Source organism: Ranitomeya imitator, chromosome 5, assembly GCF_032444005.1.
Source record: "Ranitomeya imitator isolate aRanImi1 chromosome 5, aRanImi1.pri, whole genome shotgun sequence".
NCBI lineage: Eukaryota > Metazoa > Chordata > Amphibia > Anura > Dendrobatidae > Ranitomeya > Ranitomeya imitator.
This window is the reverse complement of record NC_091286.1, coordinates 659331453-659355401: the sequence shown is the minus strand read 5'-3', so window position 1 is coordinate 659355401 and position 23949 is coordinate 659331453. Positions and strand designations below refer to the sequence as shown.

Sequence of the window (23949 nt, the reverse complement as noted above, 5' to 3'; positions counted from 1 at the left end):
AGGGATTCTTGACGCCACCTGTGGTGTTCGGTCAGGGTGACCGATGCTGCTATGGGGTCCGCTGGGGTGATGGAATGGCAGCTGGATGGTATACCTTCCCACAGGTGAAGTATGTCCCCAGGGCTTCCCAGTAAGGTGGATGGTGATGGTGTGAGGTGCAAGCAATAATGAGGACACAAGGTTGCAGTCTCTTTACCTCTTTACTGAAGACTTCAGGATCCTCAATCCAGAGCACACTTAACAGGGCTATCTGAGACCGGCCGGTCCGATGGGCACTTCCAGAGTTCCCTTTGCAGGTGGAAATCAGTGCCTACCACTAGCGCCTGTGTGTTGTAGTGCTACCCTGCTGAGCATTCGGAATAGTCCTCACAACTGCTGTTCTCGTTCGTTCGTTCTTTCTAATTCTCTCTCGCTTGTTCCAGATGTTACTAGTTTCTTGTCCCCAGTATGTTATGGCTAGGACGCACCCGTATGACGGGAAGGCTCGGAGCTCTTCCGGGACCCTAGAGACGCCCCTCTCCACGCGTTGCCCCCTATGTCTTTGTAGGAAATTTAAGGTAGACAGCCAACCTATAATTAACTGTCCTGCGGAGTTTGAAGTAAGGCCTAGAGTGTTATGATCAGGTGACCTTGGAGCAGCATGAAAACTTTCACTGGAGTAGGTGGTAACTATACTGACCGCAAATCCTAATCTTAATACCGCAACTAGAAGTAGCCGTGGGGTGTGCCTAACAGATAATAGACACCTCGACACAGCCGGAGGACTAAATACCCCTATAGATGGAAATAGGAATACTACCTTGCCTCAGAGCAGAACCCCAAAGGATAGGCAGCCCCCCACAAATATTGACTGTGAGTAGTAGAGGAAAAGACACACGCAGGCAGGAAACAGGATTTAGCAAAAGAGGCCACTTCTAGCTAAAATAGGAAAGTATAGGACAGGATACTAAGCGGCCAGTATTAAAATCCTTCCAAAAATATCCACAGCAGAAAATACAAAAACTCCACCATCTAACTAAAGATGTGGAGCGTATATCTGCAACTCCAGAGAATCCAACAAGACTGAAAAAACACTGACACAGTTTAAGCTGGACAAGAAAAAACAAATGAATAGCACAGAATATAAGCACACAGCTTGTGTGCCACAGAAAAAGAAACAGACACTTATCTTTGCTGAATTGGCAGCTAAGCAGGAGAAGCCAGAACAAAGTTCCAACACTTCCCAAGAAACATTGACAACTGGAAAGGACTAATGAATCCTGCACACCTAAATATCCCAGTCAGAACTGCAATCAGCAGATACACCTGGCCAGGACTGCGACTCAGAGACACCTGCATTCCCACCTACAACCACTGGAGGGAACAAAAAAGCAGAATTCACAACAGTACCCCCCCTTGAGGAGGGGTCACCGAACCCTCATCAGAGCCCACAGGACAATCAGGATGAGCCAGATGAAAGGCACGGACCAAATCAGCAGCATGGACACCCAAGAATTATCCTCCTGGCCATAACCCTTCCATTTGACAAGGTACTGAAGCTTCCGCCTCGAAAAATGGGAATCCAAAATCTTCTCAACAACATATTCCAACTCCCCATCAACCAACACAGGGGCCGGAGAATCAACAGAGGGAACAACGGGCTCCACATATTTCCACAATAAAGATCTATGGAAGACATTATGGATAGCAAAAAAGGCCGGAAGCGCCAGTCGAAAAGACACCGGATTAATAATCTCAGAAATCCTATAAGGACCAATAAACCGAGGCTTAAACTTAGGAGAAGAAACCTTCATAGGAACATGACGGGAAGACAACCAGACCAGATCCCCAACCCGAAGCCGGGAACCAACACACCAACGCTGGTTAGCAAAACGTTGAGCCTCCTCCTGAGACAACACTAAATTGTCCACCACATGAGCCCAAATCTGCTGCAACCTGTCAACCACAGAATCCACACCAGGACAGTCAGAAGGCTCAACCTGCCCAGAAGAAAAACGAGGATGAAAACCAAAATTACAAAAGAATGGCGAAACCAAAGTAGCCGAACTAGCCCGATTATTAAGGGCAAACTCGGCCAATGGCAAGAAAGCCACCCAATCATCCTGATCAGCAGACACAAAGCATCTCAAATAAGTCTCCAAAGTCTGATTAGTTCGCTCGGTCTGGCCATTTGTCTGAGGATGAAATGCAGAAGAAAAAGACCCGTAGAAGCGCGGCAGCGCGCAACGGCCGTCGTCTCCTGACACCTTTCGTTCTCCTGTAAGACCTTGCTATGTTTTATTGCCACAATAAAGACTGAAGTTTTCTCCGGATGGTGAGTGCTCTCTTTTGCTTCTTGCACATTGTATCGGTCAAGGGTTTAACCACGCTGGAAAAATTAGCAATGAAACGGCGATAAAAATTTGCAAAACCCAAAAATTTCTGAAGGTTCTTCACGGATATGGGCTGAATCCAATCATGAATGGCCTGAACCTTAACCGGATCCATCTCTATAGACGAGGGAGAAAAAATAAAGCCCAAAAAAGAAACCTTCTGCACCCCAAAGAGACACTTAGACCCTTTCCCAAACAAAGCATTGTCACGAAGGATCTGAAATACCATCCTGACCTGTTGCACATGAGACTCCCAATCATCGGAAAAAATCAAAATATCGTCCAAATATACAATCAAGAATTTATCAAGATAAGTCCGGAAGATATCATGCATGAAGGACTGAAAAACAGATGGAGCATTAGAGAGCACGAATGGCATCCCAAGGTATTCAAAATGGCCTTCGGGCGTGTTAAACGCAGTTTTCCATTCATCACCCTGCTTAATACGAACAAGATTATATGCCCCCCGAAGGTCAATCTTCGTAAACCAACTAGCTCCCTTAATCCTAGCAAACAAATCGGTAAGCAAAGGTAAAGGGTATTGAAACTTGACCGTGATTTTATTCAAGAGGCGATAATCAATACAGGGTCTCAAGGAACCATCTTTTTTAGCAACAAAAAAGAACCCCGCTCCCAACGGTGAAGAAGATGGTCGAATATGCCCTTTCTCCAAAGACTCCTTAATATAGCTCCGCATGGCGGTATGTTCAGGCACAGACAGGTTGAAAAGTCGACCCTTAGGAAACTTACAGCCAGGAATCAAGTCAATAGCACAATCGCACTCCCTGTGCGGTGGAAGGAAACTGGACTTGGGCTCATCGAATACATCCTGAAAATCAGACAAATACTCTGGAATTTCAGAAGAGGAAGAAGAGGAGATTGACATCAAAGGAACATCATTATGAACCCCCTGACAACCCCAACTAGTCACAGACATGGACTTCCAATCCAACACAGGATTTTGCACCTGCAACCACGGAAAACCCAGCACGATAGCATCATGCAAATTATGCAACACCAGAAATAGACAATCTTCCTGATAGGCTGGCACCATGCCCATGGTCACCTGTGTCCAAAACTGGGGCTTATTTTTAGCCAAGGGCTGCAAGGGAAAATCACAACGCCTGGCAAATTCAAAGTCCATTAAGTTCAAGGCGGTGCCTGAATCCACAAACGCCATGACAGAAAGTGATGACAATGAGCAGATCAAGGAGACAGATAACAGAAATTTAGGTTGTACAGTACTGATGGTAAATGAACTGGCGATCCTCTTTGTCCGCTTAGGGCAGACAGAAATGACATGAGAAGCGTCGCCACAATAATAACACAACCTATTCTGACGTCTGAAACCCTGTCGTTCCGTTCTAGACAGAATCCTATCACACTGCATTGGCTCAGGAATCTGCTCTGAGGATAACGCCACAGCGCGCACTGTTCTGCGCTCCCGCAAGCGCCGGTCAATTTGAATGGCCAGAGACATAGAATCACTCAGACCGGAAGGCGTGGGAAACCCCACCATAACATCTTTAACGGATTCAGAAATACCCTTTCTGAAAATTGCCGCCAAAGCATCATTATTCCATTTAGTCAACACAAACCATTTTCTGAATTTCTGACAATACAATTCTGCCGCCTCTTGACCCTGAGACAGGGCTAACAAGGTCTTCTCAGCTTGATCCACAGAATTAGGTTCATCATATAATAATCCCAAAGCCTGAAAAAAGGAGTCTACATTAAGCAAAGCCGGATTCCCAGATTCCAGGGAAAATGCCCAATCCTGCGGGTCGCCACGCAGCAGGGAAATGACGACTTTAACCTGCTGAATGGAATCACCGGAGGATCGAGGTCTCAAAGCAAAAAACAGTCCACAGTTGTTTTTAAAACTCAAAAATTTGGACCTGTCATCAAAAAACAAATCAGGAGTAGGAATATTCGGTTCTAAAACAGGAGTCTGAACAATATAATCAGAAATACCCTGTACCCTAGCAGCAAGCTGGTCTACACGAGAAGCTAATTCCTGAACATTCATGCTAGCACAAGGCTCTTCAGCCACCCAGAGATAAAGAGGGAGGAGAAGACAAAGCAGACTGATGAAAAAAAAATGGCTCAAGACCTTTCTTCCCTTCTTCTGAGATGCATTTAACTCATTGTTGGCCAGTTGTACTGTTATGATCAGGTGACCTTGGAGCAGCATGAAAACTTTCACTGGAGTAGGTGGTAACTATACTGACCGCAAATCCTAATCTTAACAGTGCAACTAGAAGTAGCCGTGGGGTGTGCCTAACAGATCCTAGACACCTCGACACAGCCGGAGGACTAAATACCCCTATAGATCAAAATAGGAATACTACCTTGCCTCAGAGCAGAACCCCAAAGGATAGACAGCCCCCCACAAATATTGACTGTGAGTAGTAGAGGAAAAGACACACGCAGGCAGGAAACAGGATTTAGCAAAAGAGGCCACTTCTAGCTAAAATAGGAAAGTATAGGACAGGATACTAAGCGGCCAGTATTAAAATCCTTCCAAAAATATCCACAGCAGAAAATACAAAAACTCCACCATCTAACTAAAGATGTGGAGCGTATATCTGCAACTCCAGAGAATCCAACAAGACTGAGAAAACACTGACACAGTCTAATCTGGACAAGAAAAAAACAAATGAATAGCACAGAATATAAGCACACAGCTTGTGTGCCACAGAAAAAGAAACAGACACTTATCTTTGCTGAATTGGCAGCTAAGCAGGAGAAGCCAGAACAAAGATCCAACACTTCCCAAGAAACATTGACAACTGGCAAGGACTAATGAATTCTGCACACCTAAATATCCCAGTCAGAACTGCAGTCAGCAGATACACCTGGCCAGGACTGCGACTCAGAGACAACTGCATTCCCACCTACAACCACTGGAGGGAACCAAAAAGCAGAATTCACAACACTAGAGTCAGTTACTTTCGCGGTGTTCCGGTTTCCGGCTACGCACCTCATTAGGATGTTGCCTCGGTCTCACGGCACAACTCCTACTGGTTCTCCTTTGTGCTTGATCTCGTTTCTCAGTGTTCCACAATATCCTTCTTTTCGTGTCACTTTCTTAGGATACCGCCGCGGGGTGTGCAGGCGCAGTTCAGTAACGTTCTGCTCTGTTTGCTAGGCACCTGCCAGGTTCCCACGCCTGACAGGGACCCCCCTGTGTCTTCTCCCTGCAACACCCCCTGCCACGGGATGTTGCCTGAATCCAACCCAGTCAGCTTCTGACTAACTTCCTATCCAACCACTAGTTTTACCAGTGTGAGGAGTGGCCCAATAAATAAAGCCTTTTGCTCCCCCTAGTGGCCGGAGTGTGAAGTTTAATGTGTGTTGGTGATACCTGGTCAGTAGAATTCCTTCAGTGCTATTAAACGTACCATCACTCCCCTTAGTGGCAGAGTGTCATACTGCAACGACCAGATCTCTGGGGCGCTGCACTCCCCCCCGGTTAAATCCAGTACTCCTGGACTGGGAAGAAGAACAACAATACATTTCAGCAAAAGACATACAAAATTTTTGAAATGCTTAAAACAAGTAAATAGAACAATGCTTCCCTTTATGGGAGGTGAGGACACTTGAACGATACAAACAAAAACAGGATTAAATATTTTTAAATAACATTATGACTATAAATAACTCTTTTCACCCAACCGGGTATTCTACTCAGTGCAAATTCTGAACAATAAGTTAACTTTTCCTTTAAGGGCGTATAAGCTGAACCCACTAAAGGCCTACTATAAAATACTATAAAATAACTCAACTTTTCTTTCCTTTCTAGCTTCACCAATGCAGGACCGCCCAGCTCCTGGGCCAGGCCTACTGTCATTGTCTCTCTTTCAGCAACCTCTCTCTCTAACCCCTATGGGTTCACTTTCAATCTTTCCTGTCCTCAATCTCTATCAACATTATCAAACTATTCTAAATTTCAACATTATCAACATTTCAACTTTTCCTAAGGCAACATGTAAACATTCCCTTTAAGAGGGAGCCGAGTCTCTTGGAGGTAGTGCAGATTCTCTCTGTCTGCAAGTCCAATGAAAGCAAAAATAGAAAAAGAAATGAAAACAATAGGGATCCCGGGTCAACAAAGGGATCCCTTTAAGAAATAACCCTGGACGTGTTTAAAGCAGCAACAGCTGGAAACAGTTAAATAACTATGTACATACTCGGTTCTTCGAGGTTTATTGCTGCGACGTTGGTGGTTGTAACAACTCCATCAGCAGCAGTGGGCGGGGCCACCCAGCCGGGTACTCGTGGGCACTCGGTGTGGTCACAGGAGATCCCGGGCTCCAGTCCGGAGTCTGTGTGGCAATGGCTCTGAACCTCCTTGCAACCGAGGTACCAACCACTCCCGAGGATGGGCTTTCTGCCACCACCGTAGTGGTAGTGTCCACGGTACAGGTAGTGGTTTTCACGATGGTGCACGTGGGGGTCACTACAGTAGTCTTATTGATGGTCGTGGTCCTGTCACAAGGGGGCACCCTCGCTACGGGGAACGGCTTCTCCGCCGCTTTGTCTGGCGATGTCATGGGGACTGGCCGCTTGCGTACATTCAGGGCGAACCACCCCCTCTCCCCAAAGTCCCGGGTGTAGGTGACCTCGTCCCCCGGGTAGAGATCCCGGTCCGGGTGGCCCTTTCTGAGATGGGACTCCACATCTCTCCGATTGACAAAGATCTCGGAGTACAGGTCCGGCTCCTTGATGAAGCCCCATCCCCCACGGAGCTTAAAATCCACAACGGTGCGCTGCCTGCGCGGGGCCTGGTGGGTGGTGCGGTCCTTGCGGGCCCGGTCCTTTATCGCGAGGTCCCGTTGGTAGTGGGCTTCTCGCTGGGCCTGGTGCTTCCTCTCCTCCTCTTCCCACTGCCGATCCAGCTGGGCCTGGTATTCTTCCCAGCTAAGGGCCTCCACCATCTCCCCTTCCCGCGTCTTCACCCCGGGGAACCTCATGATGTTCAATCCCGGGTTCACCCAGCGGCATATGGTGCACTCGGCGTAGACCTCGCCTGGCATGGTGATCGGCGAGATCGGGGCCTTGTGGAAATGCTCCATACCGGTGGCACGGTCCCAGTGTGGAAGCGGCCTGCGAGCATGAGGCCCGGGGGAAGGGGGTGCCGCAACGAGGCCTATCAGCAGGTCCTCCGCATGCGGGATGGGGTCAGCAGACTCACCGGCTGATGCGTCTTCCTCCGTTGCAGCCGACTCCGATGATGGTAAAAGATCTGGGGTCGGGGGTCCCTCCGCCGGTGCCTCCTGGCACGAGGCCTTGGTCTCTAGCCGCCACTGGAGAAGCTGCTCCATAAGATTCTCCATCTCACCCTGCAGGAGACCGGTCCCAGATGTGAGGCTCTGGCTGCTGTGCTCGTCCGGGTAGCTGGGGGAGCCCTCTGCTTCAACCCCGCAGTCTGGGTCTGAGCGGCCGGCCATGGCGTCCTCCAGGTGGGTCACTCCCTGGTCTCTTTCCCGCTCTCTCCTTCGTGGGCGATTTTGTTTCTTGTTTCTCCGCTCTCCATTGAGGATCAGGAGGCGGATCTCAGCTGCTGACGGACACGTCCTCAAGGTACAGAAATATTTAGACTGGGCGGCCATTATCTTTCCCGCTCTTCAGCTTGTCCACGCCCACTTTCACGCCTTTCTTCTTCTCCTGCGCTGCTCGTGGCGCTGTAATGGCGGGAATCTTGCGGCAAATAGCAATACACAGTCCTTGCAATAAATCACAGTTCAAGCACAATTCTAACACAGTTCCAAGGCACACATGACCTGCTTCTCGGGCTTAAGTACGATCCTGTTCGTGACGCCAAGTTGGAGCGCCCCCAGACACAGGGCCACGAGTTCTCGGTATCGGGCCTCTCTGGTTTGGTTCTGAGGCTGTTACGGTGGCTAGACCCGGTCCGCGACCCTGCTAAGGGGCGTCCAATAAAGGTGGTACAGTCTGTCAGGGATTCGTGATGCCACCTGTGGTGTTCGGTCAGGGTGACCGACGCTGCTATGGGGTCCGCTGGGGTGATGGAATGGCAGCTGGATGGTATACCTTCCCACAGGTGAAGTATGTCCCCAGGGCTTCCCAGTAAGGTGAATGGTGATGGTGTGAGGTGCAGGCAATAACAAGGACACAAGGTTGCAGTCTCTTTACCTTTTACTGAAGGCTTCAGGATCCTCAATCCAGAGCACGCTTAACAGGGCTATCTGAGACCGGCCGGTCCGATGGGCACTTCCAAAGTTCCCTTTGCAGGTGGAAATCAGTGCCTACCACTAGCGCCTGTGCGTTGTAGTGCTACCCTGCTGAGCATTCGGAATAGTCCTCACAACTTCTGTTCTCGTTCGTTCGTTATTTCTAATTCTCTCTCGCTTGTTCCAGATGTTACTAGTTTCTCGTCCCCCAGTATGTTATGGCTAGGACGTACCCGTATGACGGGAAGGCTCGGAGCTCTTCCGGGACCCTAGAGACGCCCCTCTCCACGCGCTGCCCCCTTTGTCTTCGTAGGAAATTTAAGGTAGACAGCCAACCTATAATTAACTGTCCTGCAGAGTTTGAAGTAAGGCCTAGAGTCAGTTACTTCCGCGGTGTTCCGGCCACCGGCTACGCACCTCAGTAGGATGTTGCCTCGGTCTCACGGCACGACTCCTACTGGTTCTCCTTTGTGCTTGATCTCGTTTCTCACTGTTCCACAATATCCTTCCTTTCGTGTCACTTTCTTAGGATACCGCCGCGGGGTGTGCAGGCGCGGTTCCGTAACGTTCTGCTCTGTTCGCTAGGCACCTGCCAGGTTCCCACGCCTGACAGGGACCCCCCTGTGTCTTCTCCCTGCAACACCCCTGCCACGTGATGTTGCCTGAATCCAACTTAGTCAGCTTCTGACTAACTTCCTATCCAACCCCTAGTTTTACCAGTGTGAGGAGTGGCCCAATAAATAAAGCCTTTTGCTCCCCCTATTGGCCGGAGTGTGAAGTGTAATGTGTGCTGGTGATACCTGGTCAGTAGAATTCTTTCAGTGCCATCAGACGTACCATCACTCCCCTTAGTGGCAGAGTGTCATACTGCAACGACCAGATCTCTGGGGCACTGCAGTGATAACCTGCAAAAAGGGAATCTCACTTGTCTCCAGGCATAGCACTACCCTCCCCGAGAGGAAGGCAGCACTACTGTAGGACCCGAACTCATGGGGTGCCACACGTACACCCATGATTACCTGTGTCCCACAATGAAGCGATAAAGAAACACGAATTAGACCTTTTGAAGCCGTGGATGTTGTTTTCTGAAATGCTTCTGAGTTTACTTTAAAAATCCAGCCTGGGAATAGATGTCTTTAATGATTAGTCCAATAAGTTTATGGTAGCTAATTTCAATAAGTGGCACAAGACAGCCAACATTTTTCTTCTTGGACATTTTGGGTGCATGAAAAGGTGATTCCGCAATTTAAGTTGTGGGACTGTATTTAGGCACCACCACATATTTAGTGAAATACACTTGTTAAATGACACCTAGAAAATCTAAGGGGAAGGACTTGGGTATTCTGGTTACAAGTCAGCTGAACAGCAGTACTCAATGTCAGTCGGAAGCTGCTAAAGCAAACAAGATTTAAGGGTGTATTAGAAAATATAGAGAACGCCCTGTAATTTAAATGTATTATTACTCCTCAAATAAATACATAAATCCTTTGTGAGGTCCTTTGTGAATATAGAATACAGTTTTGGACACATTTAAAAAAGATATTGGGAAGTTAGAGTCAGTTGAAAAGGTTGCAGATTAGGGATGGAATGCCTCTTCTATAATGAGAGGTTGGAAAAGTTGGACTTACTTAGCTTAGCGAAAAGGGATACACAGAGGGAATCACATTTTTATGTATAAATACGTGAATGGTCGATACAAAGGACGGCACATGATATATTCCTTCTAAGGATCTTACACAACACCAGGGGACATTCATTACATGTGGAGGAAAAGCTAATCTGGCTTCTAAATAGGAAAGGGTTCTTTACAGTTAGAGCAGTCAGACTGTGGAATACCGACCACAAGAGGTAGTAATGGTAGATACTATGTCAGTATTTATATAAGATGCTTTTCTCACGACAAATGGCATTGTGGGTTATAGATAATAAGCAATAGAAATAAAAAAAACTTGTGATGAAAGGTTGATCGCGATGGACCTATGTCTTATTTTAACCCATGTCAATTTGGTAGTCCTAATAAGCTTGCTGAACTAGCCTTTGATGTTCACGTTTATGGTCAACCAGATGCTTTTTATACAGTATAATTGAAATTTGGGTAGGGAGTAAAAAAAAATGCAGTGAAGCCACTGACCTTCCCACGATTGATCCACCTTATTAATGATGAGAACAGAGACGGTCTTATCTATCTGGACCTGCATTGTGATGTTCACGTTCTTTCCACCACTATAAATTACATTGCTGATATTACTAGTGGTCAGAGACCAGTTCACGGCACTGATTGATTCATTAATTTGACAGATAAGCTGGATGGGGTCCCAGTATTTTACTTCCAGGTTACCAGTCTCCATATATGAAACTCCTGCACAAGAAATCAGAGCTTACATTTAGTCAAGGATGTGATAGATCTTATCATAGGTACTTTATATTCCTGCACATGGAGGCAGTATTATAGCAGTTATATTCGTGTACCTAGGGGCAGTATTATAGTAGTTATATTCTTGTACATGGGAGCAGTACTATAGTAGTTATATTCTTGTACATAAGGAGCAGTATTATAATAGTTATATTCTTGTACATAGGGCAGTATTATAATAGTTATATTCTTATACATGGGAGCAGTATTATAGTAGTTATATTCTTGTATATAGGGGCAGTATTATAATAGTTATATTCTTGTACATAGTGGCAGTATTATAGTAGTTAAATTCTTGTATATAGGGGCAGTATTATAGTAGTTATATTCTTGTACATAGTGATCAGTATTATAGTAGTTATATTCTTGTACATAGGGAGCAGTATTATAGCAGTTATATTCTCGTACATATGGAGCAGTATTATAGTAGTTATATTCTTGTACATAGGGGGCAGAATTATAGTAGGTATATTCTTGTACATAGGGAGCAGTATTATAGTAGTTATATTCTTGTACATAGATGCAGTATTATAGTAGTTATATTCTTGTATATGGGAGCAGTATTATAGTAGTTATATTCTTGTACATAGGGGGCAGCATTATAGTAGTTATATTCTTGTACATAGGGGGCAGTTTTAAAGTAGTTATATTCTTGTACATAGGGGGCAGTATTATAGTAGTTATATTCTTGTACATAGGGGGCAGTATTATAGTAGTTATATTCTCGTATATAGGGGCAGTATTATAGTAGTTATACTCTTGTACATAGGAGCAGTATTATAGTAGTTATATTCTTGTACATAGGGGGCAGCATTATAGTAGTTATATTCTTGTACATAGGGGGCAGTATTATAGTAGTTATATTCTCGTATATAGGGGCAGTATTATAGTAGTTATACTCTTGTACATAGGAGCAGTATTATAGTAGTTATATTCTCGTATATAGGGGCAGTATTATAGTAGTTATATTCTTGTACATAGGGAGCAGTATTATAGTAGTTATACTCTTGTACATAGGAGCAGTATTATAGTAGTTATATTCTCGTATATAGGGGCAGTATTATAGTAGTTATATTCTTGTACATAGGAGCAGTATTATAGTAGTTATATTCTTGTACATAGGAGCAGTATTATAGTAGTTATATTCTTGTACATAGGGAGCAGTATTATAGTAGTTATACTCTTGTACATAGGGGCAGTATTATAGTAGTTATATTCTTGTACATAGGGGGCAGTATTATAGTAGTTATATTCTTGTATATAGGGGCAGTATTATAGTAGTTATATTCTTGTACATAGGGGCAGTATTATAGTAGTTATATTCTTGTACATAGGGGGCAGTATTATAGTAGTTATATTCTTGTACATAGGGGCAGTATTATAGTAGTTATATTCTCGTATATAGGGGCAGTATTATAGTAGTTATATTCTTGTACATAGGAGCAGTATTATAGTAGTTATATTCTTGTACATAGGAGCAGTATTATAGTAGTTATATTCTTGTACATAGGGAGGAGTATTATAGTAGTTATACTCTTGTACATAGGGGCAGTATTATAGTAGTTATATTCTTGTACATAGGGGGCAGTATTATAGTAGTTATATTCTTGTATATAGGGGCAGTATTATAGTAGTTATATTCTTGTACATAGGAGCAGTATTATAGTAGTTATATGCCTGTACAAAGGGGCAGTATAGTAGCTATATTCTTGTACATAGAAGCAGTATTATAGTAGTTATATTCTTGCATATAGAGACAGTATTGTAGTTCTATTTATGTACATACTAGGTATTAATACATGAGTGATGTGAAGTAATATTATTTTTGAAAAGTGGTTAGTGAATTTGTTCATAGGAGAAATTGAAGCTCTATTAGTTCCTATGATCTGTGGTTATTACCTTCTGTTAAGAGCTGTGATGAAATGGCACCTGGAATTGCTCGCATAACCATAGTGTTGCTTGATGACAACTGAGATGCGGACAGTGCACCTGAAACCACCATCCAATAGTTTGCAACTACGCTTCCTGGACTTAGAACAGTAGAAGAATACATCTTTAAACAACATCAATTAACTTTTTGTGAGGCATTTTTTATTTTCTTAATTTTTTTTACCTGAAGCCCAGCATGGACACATTTAGGGGATTGCATATCTTTGTATAGGCATTCAGAAGCTGTAAAAGAAGCCAGGGTCATGATAAATCAGCATTCGTGGACTGCTGGATAGGTGCTGCCTTTTATTTTTGCATTAATTTTTATTGATTTTAATAATAAGCAGGAAAGAGGTGGGATTCAATTGTTGATAAGGTAGACAGAATAAGCAAAGAAATAGTAAGGTTAGGGTAAAGGTAACAGTAAAGGAAGGTTTGACGCCAATAATTACAATTCATTTGCTATGGATAACAGCATGCAACAGTTAACCCCGTTACCCCCAAGGGTGGTTTGCACGTTAATGACCGGGCCAATTTTTACAATTCTGACCACTGTCCCTTTATGAGGTTATAACTCTGGAACGCTTAAACGGATCTTGGCGATTCTGACATGGTTTTCTCATGACGTATTGTACTTCATGATCGTGGTAAAATTTCTTCGATATAACTTGCGTTTATTTGTGAAAAAAAAAACGGAAATTTAGGAAAAATTTTGAAAATTTTGCAATTTTCCAACTTTGAATTTTTATGCCCTTAAAATCACAGAGATATGTCATATAAAATAATTAATAAGTAACATTTCCCACATGTCTACCCTACATCAGCACAATTTTGGAACCAAAAATTTTTTTTGTTAGGGAGTTATAAGGGTTAAAAGTTGACCAGCAATTTCTCATTTTTACAACACCAATATTTTTTAGGGACCACATCTCATTTGAAGTCATTTTGAGGGGTCTATATGATAGAAAATAACCAAGTGTGACACAATTCTAAAAACTGCACCCCTCAAGGTGCTCAAAACCACATTCATGAAGTTTATTAACCCTTCAGGTGTTTTACAGGAATTTTTGGAATATTTTAAAAAAATTAAAAACACTTAACTTTTTTTCACAAAAAAATTACTTCAGCTCCAATTTGATTTATTTTCCCAAGGGTAAGAGAAGAAATTGGACCCCAAAAGTTGTTGTGCCATTTGTTCTGAGTAAGCCGATACCCCACACGTGGGGGTAAACCACTGTTTGGGCGCACGGCAGAGCTCTGAAAGGAAGGAGCGCCCTTTGACTTTTCAATGCAAAATTTACTGGAATTGAGATGGGACACCATGTTGTGTTTGGAGAGCCCCTGATGTGCCTAAACATTGAAACCCCCCACAAGTGACACCATTTTGGAAAATAGACCCCCTAAGGAACTTATCTAAATGTGTGGTGAGCACTTTGACCCACCAAGTGCTTCACAGAAGTTTATAATGCAGAACCGTAAAAATAAAACATCATATTTTTTCACAAAAATTATCGTTTCGCCCCCAATTTTTTATTTTCCCAAGGGTAAAAGAAGAAATTGGACCTCAAAAGTTGTTGTACAATTTGTCCTGATTATGCTGATACCCCATATGTGGGGGGTAAACCACTGTTTGGGCGCATGGGAGAGCTCGGAAGGTAAGGAGCGCCGTTTGACTTTTCAATGCAAAATTGACAGGAATTGAGATGGGACGCCATGTTGCGTTTGGAGAGCCACTGATGTGCCTAAACATTGAAACCCCCCACAAGTGACACCATTTTGGAAAGTAGACCCCCTAAGGAACTTATCTAGATGTGTGGTGAGCACTTTGACCCACCTAGGGCTTCACAGAAGTTTATAATGCAGAGCCGTAAAAATAAAAAAATAAAAATTTTCCCACAAAAATTATTTTTTAGCCCCCAGTTTTGTATTTTCCCAATAGTAACAGGAGAAATTGGACCCCAAAAGCTGTTGTCCAATTTGTCATGAGTACGCTGATATCCCATATGTGGGGGGGAACCACCATTTGGGCGCATGGGAGGGTTCGAAAGGGAAGGAGAGCCATTATTTAATGCAGACTTAGATGGAATGGTCTGCAGGCGTCACATTGCATTTGCAGAGCCCCTAATGTATCTAAACAGTAGAAACCCCCCACTAGTGACACCATTTTGGAAAGTAGACCCCCTAAGGAACTCATCTAGATGTGTTGTGAGAGCTTTGAACCCCCAAGTGTTTCACTACAGATTATAACGCAGAGCCGTGCAAATAAAAAATATTTTTTTTTTCCACAAAAATTATTTTTTAGCCCCCAGTTTTGTATTTTTCCAAGGGTAACAGTTGAAATTGGACCCTAAAAGTTGTCTAATTTGTCCTGAGTACGCCCGATATGTGGTGGGGAACCACCATTTGAGCACATGGCAGAGCTTGGAAGGGAAGGAGCATCATTTGGAATGCAGACTTAGATGGATTGGTCTGCAGGCGTCACATTGTGTTAGCAGAGCCCCTAATGTACCTAAACAGTAGAAACCCGCCACAAGTGACCCCATATTGGAAACTAGACCCCCCAAGGAACTTATCTAGATGTGCTGTGAGAACTTTGAACCCCCAAGAGTTTCACTACAGTTTATAACGCAGAGCCGTGAAAATAAAAAATAAAAAAATTCCCACAAAAATTATATTTTAGCCCCCAGTTTTGTATTTTTCCAAGGGTAACAGGAGAAATTGGACCCCAAAAGTTGTTGTCCAATTTTTCCTGAGTACGCCGATACCCCATATGTTGGGGTAAACCCCTGTTTGGGCACACGGGAGAGCTCGGAAGGGAAGGAGCACTGTTTTACTTTTTCAACGCAGAATTGGCTGGAATTGAGATCGGAAGCCATGTCACGTTTGGAGAGCCCCTGATGTGCCTAAACAGTGGAAACCCCCCAATTATAACTGAAACCCTAATCCAAACACACCCTTAACCCTAATCCCAACGGTAACCCTAACCACACCCCTAACCCTGACACACCCCTAACCCTAATCCCAACCCCATTCCCAACCGTAAATGTAGCCACAACCCTAACCTTAACTTTAGGCCCAACCCTAACTGTAGCCTTAACCCTAGCCCCAACCCTAACCCTAACCCTAGCCCTAACCCTAGCCCTAACCCTAGCCCTAACCCTAACCCTAGCCCTAACCCTAGCCCTAGCCCTAACCCTAGCCCTAACCCTTATGGGAAAATGGAAATTAATCAATTTTTCCCTAACTAAGGGGGTGATGAAGGGGTGTTTGATTTACTTTTAAAGCGGGTTTTTTAGCGGATTTTTATGATTGACAGCCGTCACACACTGAAAGACGCTTTTTATTGCAAAAAATATTTTTTGCATTACCACATTCTGAGAGCTATAATTTTTCCATAATTGGGTCCACAGAGTCAAGTAAGGTCTTGTTTTTTGCGGGACGAGTTGACGTTTTTATTGGTAACATTTTCGGGCATGTGACATTTTTTGATCGCTTTTTATTCCGATTTTTGTGAGGCAGAATGACCAAAAACCATCTATTCATGAATTTCCGTTTTTGGTAAAATGGATAAAGCAGTTTTATTCTTCAGGTCAGTACGATTACAGCGATACCTCATTTATATCTTTTTTTATGTTTTAGCGCTTTTATACGATAAAAACTATTTTATAGAAAAAATAATTATTTTTGCATTGCTTTATTCTGAGGACTATAACTTTTTTATTTTTTCGCTGATGATGCTGTATGGCAGCTCGTTTTTTGCGGGACAAGATGACGTTTTCAGTGTTACCATGGTTATTTATATCAGTCTCTATGATCGCGTGTTATTCCACTTTTTGTTTGGCGGTATGAGAATAAAGCGTTGTTTTTTACCTGTTTTTTTTTTTTACGGTGCTCCCTAAAGGGGTTAACTAGTGATATAGTTTTATAGGTGGGGTCGTTACGGACACGTCGATACTAAATATGTGTACTTTTATTGTTTTTTAATTTAGATAAAGAAATGTATTTATAGGAAGAATATATATATATTTTTTTTGGGGGGGGGAATTTTTTTGGAATTTTTTTACACATGTGAATATTTTTTTTTTACACTATAACATTGTCCCGGGGGGGGGGGGGGGGCATCATGTTATAGTGTAAGATCGCTGATCTGATACTTTGCTGTGCACTGTGTCAGATCAGCGATCTGACATGCACTCCTGGAGGCTTCCCGACGCCTGCTCTGAGCAGGCGCAGTGATGCCACCTCCCTGCAGGACCCGGATGCCGCGGCCATCTTGGATCCAAGCCTGCTGCAGGGAAGGGGAGGAGAGATACCCTTGCAGCAATGCGATCACATCGTGTTGCTCCGGGGGTCTCAGGGAAGCCCGCAGGGAGCCCCCTCCCTGCGCGATGCTTTCCTATACCGCCAGCACACTGCGATCATGTTTGATCGCAGTGTGCCGGGAGTTAATGTGCCGAGGGCAGTCCGTGACCGCTCCTGGCACATAGTGCCCGATGTCAGCTGCGATAGTCAGCTGACACCCGGCCGCGATCGGCCGTGCTCCCCCCGAGAGCGCGGCCGATCGCTATGACGTACTATCTTGTCGAGGGTCAGATAGGTCCAGGTCACCTCGACGGGATAGTACGTCTAAGGTCAGAAAGGGGTTAAAAATGCAAAAATTTAAATTTATCAAAAACATTTTAAATTCCACAATTTTCCAACTCTGAATTTTCATGCCCTTAAATCACAGAGATATGTCACACAAAATACTTAATAAATAACATTTCCTACATGTCTACTTTACATCAGAACAATTTTGGAACCAACATTTTTTTTGTTATGAAGTTATAAGGGTTAAAAGTTGACCAGCTGTTCATAGATCGTGGGAACTTACCTAGAAAGCTCCCTGGCTTTCTAGGAAAGTTCCCACGATCTATGAACAGCCAGCAGAGGGCGCCTCACCGCAAATGAAGCTAAATATAGATCATTGACCTATATTTAGCTTCATTCCCCGGGGTTTTGCAGCAAGTAGCAGCCTGCATTAGCGGAACTCCTTGCTGCAAAATGTTTTAACCCCTTCAGAAGGATTTACATCGTTGGACTTTACAGATCTGCAGAAGGTAAGTATATTGTTGGTTTATTATGTTTTTTCTTTTACAGAACGAGGGTCTTCAGTGATTGGATTGGGCGTTAAATAAAATATTACAACAACCTTTGTTTTTATTTCATTAAAATAATTTTTAATAATGTGTGTGTTTTTTTTTAACCCTTTCATTCAATTGGATTAATAATGGATAGGTGTCATAATTGACGCCTCTCCATTATTAATTAGGCTTAATGTCACCTTACAATAGCAAGGTGGCATTAACCCTTCATTACCCCATATCCCACCGCTACACGGGAATGGGAAGAGAGTGGCCAAGTGCCAGAATAGGCGCATCTTCCAGATGTGCCTTTTCTGGGGTGGCTGGGGGCAGGTGTTTTTAGCCAGGGGGGGGCCAATAACCGTGGACCCTCTCCAGGCTATTAATATCTGCCCTCAGTCACTGGCTTTACTACTCTGGCGGAGAAAATTGCGCGGGAGCCCACGCAAATTTTTTCCGCCATTTAACCCTTTATTTTAAGAGCTAGAACGGCCAAATTTTGCAGATACACACTACTAACATTAGTAGTGTGGATTATGCAAAAAAATGGTGATATGAGATGGTTTACTGTATCTAAACCATGTCTCATATCATGTCGGGTTTGAGGAAGGAGAAAGCAAAAGCCGGTAATTGAATTACCGGCTTTTTGCTATCTCGCGCTGTATGAAGGAATCTATATATATAATTGCCTAAGGGTCTTTCCGTCTGTCTGTCTGTCTGTCTGTCTGTCTGTCTGTCCTGGAAATCCCGGCTCTCTGATTGGTCGAGGCCGCACGGCCTCGACCAATCAGAGACGGGCACAGCGACGATGATGTCATAAAGGACGTAGACATCCCGCGTCTCTGATTGGTCGAGGCCGCAAGGCCTCGACCAATCAGCAACGGGCACAGCGACGATGATGTCATAATGGTTGCCATGGCGACGATGATGTCATAAAGGTTGCCTCGGCCAATCAGCGACGGGCACAGTCTGCCGCGAATTCTGGAATCATCATTGTCCATATACTACGGGGACATGCATATTCTAGAATACCCGATGCGTTAGAATCGGGCCACAATCTAGTAATATATATATATATATATATGTGTCTACTGACATATATATATATATAGACAGTATATATGTTTTTATTTTTTTTTTAACACATGGATCCCTTGTATAGGCGTATGTCGGTTTGGCAAGCCTGCGATAAAAACACGCAGTACGGCTGCCTTACGGATTACATACGGAGGATGCCATGCGCAAAAAACGGTGACACACCCTGCCTACGGAGGAGCTACGGACCACTATTTTCGGGACTTTTCAGCGTATTACGGCCGTAATATACGGACCGTATTTGCATATGCTGAGTGTGACGCCGGCCTAACAGGAAAAAAATAGACCACAAAATTTGTTGTGCAATTTCTCCTGAGCATGTTGATACCCCATATGAGGGAGAAAACCACTGTTTGGATGCACGGCAGAGATCGGAAGGGAAGGAGCGCCACTTTACTTTTTGAATGCAAAATTTGCTGGAACAATTGTTGTGTTTGGAGAGCCTCTGATGTGCCTAAACAGTGAAAATCCCCCACAATTGACACTATTTTGGAAACTAGACGGCTCTGGGTACTGATCTAGATGTGTGTTGAGCACATCGAACACTCAGGTGCTTCACAGAAGTTTATATCGTTGAGCTGTAAAAATTAAAGAAAATCAAATTTTTCCCACAAATATGTTTTTAGCACAAAATATTGCATTTTCATAAGGGTAACAGGAGATATTGCATCATACAATTTGTTGTGCAATATCTCTTGAGTACGCCGATACCCCATATGAGCGAGAAAACTTCTGTTTGGGCGCATGGCAGGGCTCGGATGGGAAGGAACATCATTTGACTTTTTGAATGTAAAATTTCCTGAAATTATTAGCGAATGTCATGTCTCATTTGGAGAGCCCCTGATGTGCCTAAACAGTGAAGAACCCCCACAAGTGACCCCATTTTGGAAACTAGACACCTCAAGCAATATATTTAGATGCATGGTAAGAATCTTCAACCCCCAGGTGCTTCATAGAAGTTTATAAGGTTGAGCTGTGAAAATAATAAAATCACATTTTCCTCACAAAAATGTTATTTTAGCCCCAAATTTTGCATTTTCTTAAGGATATTAGGAGAAATTGCACCATAAAATTTGTTATGCAATTTCTCCTGAGTACGCCGATTCCCCATATGTGGGGGAATACTACTTTTGAGGCACAGAGCAAAGCTCAGAAGGGGAGAGGCGCCATATTGGAGTTCAGCTTTTGCTGAAATGGTTTGAGGGTGCCATGTCTCCTTTTCAGAGCCCCTAAGGTGCCACAACAACAGAAACACCCTATATGTGAACTCATTTTACAAACAACACTCCCCAAAGAATTCATCTAGGGGTGCAGTGATCATATTGACACCACGAGAAGGGGGGGGGGAGGGAATCGCAGAATTTTATAACATTGGGCAGTGAAAACAAAATAACTAAATTTTTACCACCAACATTTTATTTTATCCCCAGATTTTACATTTTCACAGAAGAAGTGGGTAACAATGGCACCAAAATGTGTCCCACAATTTCTACTGAACGTGGCAATACCCCATATGTGGCTGTACAGTATTACTTAGCCATACGGAGAGTCTCGGGAGGAATGGAACACTGCCTCCTGGACGGCAGATTTTCCTAGAAAAGTTTGCGGACACCATATACAGAGCCCCTAATTGCTAGAAGAGCAGAATCACCTCTCAAGTGACCCCATTTTGGAAATTATACCCCTTGGGGAAGTTATCTACACCTGTAGTGACGATTTTGATTCCATGGGCATTTTCCAGGAAATAAGCAGCAATAAATGTTGCCGAATGAAAATTGGAAATTGCCATTGTTGTGACAAGTACGCTGTAGTGATCAGTACATTGAAGTCACCAGTATGTTGCAGTCACCAGTACCTTATGCCCAATCGGTGCTTCAGGAGGCATGCCCTGTAAGTTTGGTGGGATCGCAACACTTCAGAAATGCCAAACGTGGACGCAATAGGTGGTTTATTATTATTATACATTTTAATAGCGCCATTTATTCCATGGCACTTTACATGTGAAAGGGGCAGATATAGACAAGTACAATAAGCATGAGCAAAACAAGGCACACACAAGTACAGAAGGAGAGAGGACCCTGCCCGCGAGGGCTCACAGTCTACAGGGGATGGGTGAGGATACACTAGGAGAGGGTAGAGCTGGTCGTGTGGCGGTTCAGCAGACAAAGGAACACTGCAGCTTGTAGGCTTGTCAGAAGAGGTGGGTCTTCAGGTTCTTTTTGAAGATTTCTATGGTAGGCGAGATTCTGATGTGTTGGGATAAGAGTTCCAGAGTATGGGGGAGGCACAGGAGAAGTCTTGCATGCAGTTGTGGAAAGAAGAGATAAGAGGGGAGTGGAGAAGGAGATCTTGAGAGGATCGAAGGTTGCGTGTGGGTAAGTACCAGGAGACCATGTCACAGATGTATGGAGGAGACAGGTTGTGGATAGCTTTGTATGTCATAGTTAGGGTTTTGAACTGGAGCCTCTGGATAATTTGAAGCCAGTGAAGGGCATGGCAGAGAGGAGAGGCTGGGGAATAAGGAGGAGACAGTTGGATCAGTCGGACAGCAGAGTGTAGGATGGATTGAAGTGGTGCCAGAGTCCTAGAGGGGAGGCCAGGGAGTAGGAGGTTGCAGTAATCGAGGTGGGAGATGATAAGGGGGTGCACTAGCGTTTTTGTGGTTCCATGGTCAAGAAATGCACGGATCCGACAAATATTTTTGAGTTTGAGATGGCAGGAGGAGGCAAGTGCTTGGATATGAGGCTTGAAAGAGAGGGCAGAGTCGAGGATCACCCCGAGGCACCGAGCATGTGGGACTGGGGAAAGTGAGCAGCCATTGACATTGATTGATATATCTCGTGAAGGGGCAGAGTGAGATGGGTGAAAGATGATGAATTCTGTTTTGTCCATGTTCAGTTTTAGAAAACGAGCAGAAAAGAAAGCTGTAATAGCAGACAGACATTGTGGAATTTTGGTCAGTAAGGATGTGAGGATTCTATTAGCTGTCCCAGGCCGAAGGTGTAGATGGAGATGAGCAGGGGCCCTAGGACTGAGCCTTGGGGAACACCGACAGACAGGGGGCGAGGTCAGGAGGTGGTGTGAGAGAGGGAAACACTGAATGTTCGGTCTGTTAGACATGACGAGATCCAGGATAGGGCCAAGTCTGTGATACCAAGAGATGAGAGAATTTGTAGCAGGAGGGAATGGTCGACAGTGTCGAAGGCAGAAAACAGGTCCAGGAGAAGGAGGACAGCGTAGTGTTGCTTGCTCTTAGCAGTTAGTAGGTCGTTGGTGACTTTAGTTAGGGTAGCTACTGTTGAGTTATGAGGTCGGAAGCCAGATTGTAACCGGTCAAAGAGGGAGCAGGAGGAGAGTAAGGAGGACAATTCAAGATGGACATGCTGTTCCAGTAGTTTTGAGGCATAAAGGAGAAGAGATATTTGGCGATAGCTAGACACAGAGTATGGGTTGAGGGAGGGCGTTTTGAGGATCGGTGTGATCGAGGCATGCTTGAAGGATGAGGGGAAGACACCAGTTGTGAGTGAGGGGTGTGTTAGGGTTGTGAGGAAGACTGTGGGGAGGTTAGGGATGAGGTGGGACCGGAGCGGGTCAAGCGTGCAAGTGGTGAGATACAATCTTGACAGGAGGGTGGAGAGCTCATCTTCTGTCATGGTGGAGAAGTTGGTTTTGGAGGGACAGGGTTGAGCAGCTAAGAGGGGCATTGGGGGCTGCGGGGCAAAGCTTTCTCTGATATCATCAATATTCTGCTTAAAGAAAGAGGCAAAGTCTTCAGCAGAAATGAGAGGAGTGGGGGGATGTGCTGGGGGACGGAGTAGAGAATTGAAACGGTTTAAACGCTATTTAGGGTTGTGAGCCAGGGAGGATATGAGAGATGATTAGTAAGTTTGTTTAGGCACACTGTGGGTTTCAGAAGGGAGAGGGCATGGAAGCCCCTATATTTCCATTAACAGATGACAGACCTGAGTGAGGGTTTGCTTTTTTGTGGATTGAGAAGCTTTTATTGGGAACATTTCATATAATGTTTGGGATCACATTTATCCGGCGCTCTACGCTGAGCACTTACTTTGGGGTTTTCATCTAAATCTCTGAGTAACGTGATTCAGATGAAACCCCCGGGGGATCCATTCATTATAATGAGGCAGCAGAGTTACTCTGGACTCCGTTTGGCCTTTTTTTCAGAAGTGCACAGAATTGTGGCCAACGGCAGTTTTCTGCAATCCTAAAAAGATGTACACCGCCGGATCACAGGTCAGACGGCATCCATAGTGCCTCCATCTGCCTCACTATAAGGAATCTTCTGCCTGGGGTTCCTTCTGATTTACATACTGTATTTCAGAGATTTGCACGGAAACCACAGTGTAAGGTGAAGCTCACATTTGTGTATATGTGCGCAGCACATCATCTGCATGCGCAAACGCTTGCAAAAACGCTTGCAAATGCATGCTTACGCAGCGTTTTTTATCCACATTAGCTTACACATGACGGAAAAAAACCAGCTGCATGTGCATGCGTTTGTATGCGGTTTTTGCCTGCATTTACGTTTTTATGCGCATGCGTTCAATATTTCCAGGAGGACGTGTCTCAATGGGCGTGTCCCGGACATGCGCAGCGTGAATACGCAAGCGCATCGAACGCATGCGTACCCAAGGACATGCGTACGCATGCGGTCCCATAGACAGTAATGCGTTTTTTAATGCACTCATCTGCATGCCTGCACATATTTGACGGATTTTTGACTAATCAAAAAATGCACACCGAGAAATGATGCATATGTAAGCAGACGCACGCGAACTGATGCAAACGCATGTCCCTGCATT

At 44.3% G+C, this 23949-nt stretch overlaps 1 pseudogene; it reads right to left on the bottom strand.

The window, feature by feature from the left end:
• Positions 1–23949, bottom strand: part of LOC138637930 (uncharacterized) — a 108485-nt pseudogene that overhangs the window by 25967 nt on the left and 58569 nt on the right.